The 427-nt window shown below is 67.9% G+C and overlaps 1 long non-coding RNA gene across 1 annotated transcript in view; it reads left to right on the top strand.

Moving 5' to 3' along the window:
• The first annotated feature begins 276 nt into the window (after nt 1–276).
• The window catches only part of LOC107182945, a 1,313-nt gene continuing 1,162 nt past the window's right edge, over nt 277–427 (top strand). The window contains exon 1 of the long non-coding RNA XR_001513702.1: nt 277–369. This is a non-coding gene — a long non-coding RNA (uncharacterized LOC107182945). The remainder of the gene's footprint in view (nt 370–427) is intronic.

The raw sequence follows: 427 nt of genomic DNA, 5'->3' as shown, positions 1-427 counted from the left end.
TCCTGCGCACGCGCTCTTATAGGGCGGATGACGCCTTCCGGGGCGCGCCGCGAGGGGCGGGGCTGGAGGGAGAGAGCGCGCAAGCCCCGCCCAAGCTCCGCCCCCTCCTTCCTGATGACTTCCGCTTTTTTCCCTCGCCCCTGGCAGCGGGGCAGCGCCCGAGGCTTCCGAGTCGGACGCATGCGCACACAGGGGCAGCCCAAAAGTTCTCGCGAGAACTGGAGATCCCGACGCGGGAGGGCGCTGGGCTGACGGATGGAGTGATTGAGTAGGGCGCTGGGCTGACGGATGGAGTGATTGAGTCCAGCCTCTTCCGAGTAGTTACCGTAGAAGCGGCCGGTTGGGGAGTCCCCGCGAGTTCACTTTCGGGTGGGTTAGGCCACAGAGGGCCGCGGTGCTCGGGGGCGGGGCCGGGCTCTAGGGCTTT

The sequence above is a fragment of the Myotis davidii genome, unplaced genomic scaffold, assembly GCF_000327345.1.
Source record: "Myotis davidii unplaced genomic scaffold, ASM32734v1 scaffold698, whole genome shotgun sequence".
NCBI lineage: Eukaryota > Metazoa > Chordata > Mammalia > Chiroptera > Vespertilionidae > Myotis > Myotis davidii.
The sequence above is the reverse complement of the archived record's forward strand: the minus strand, read 5'-3'. Positions and strand labels throughout refer to the sequence as shown.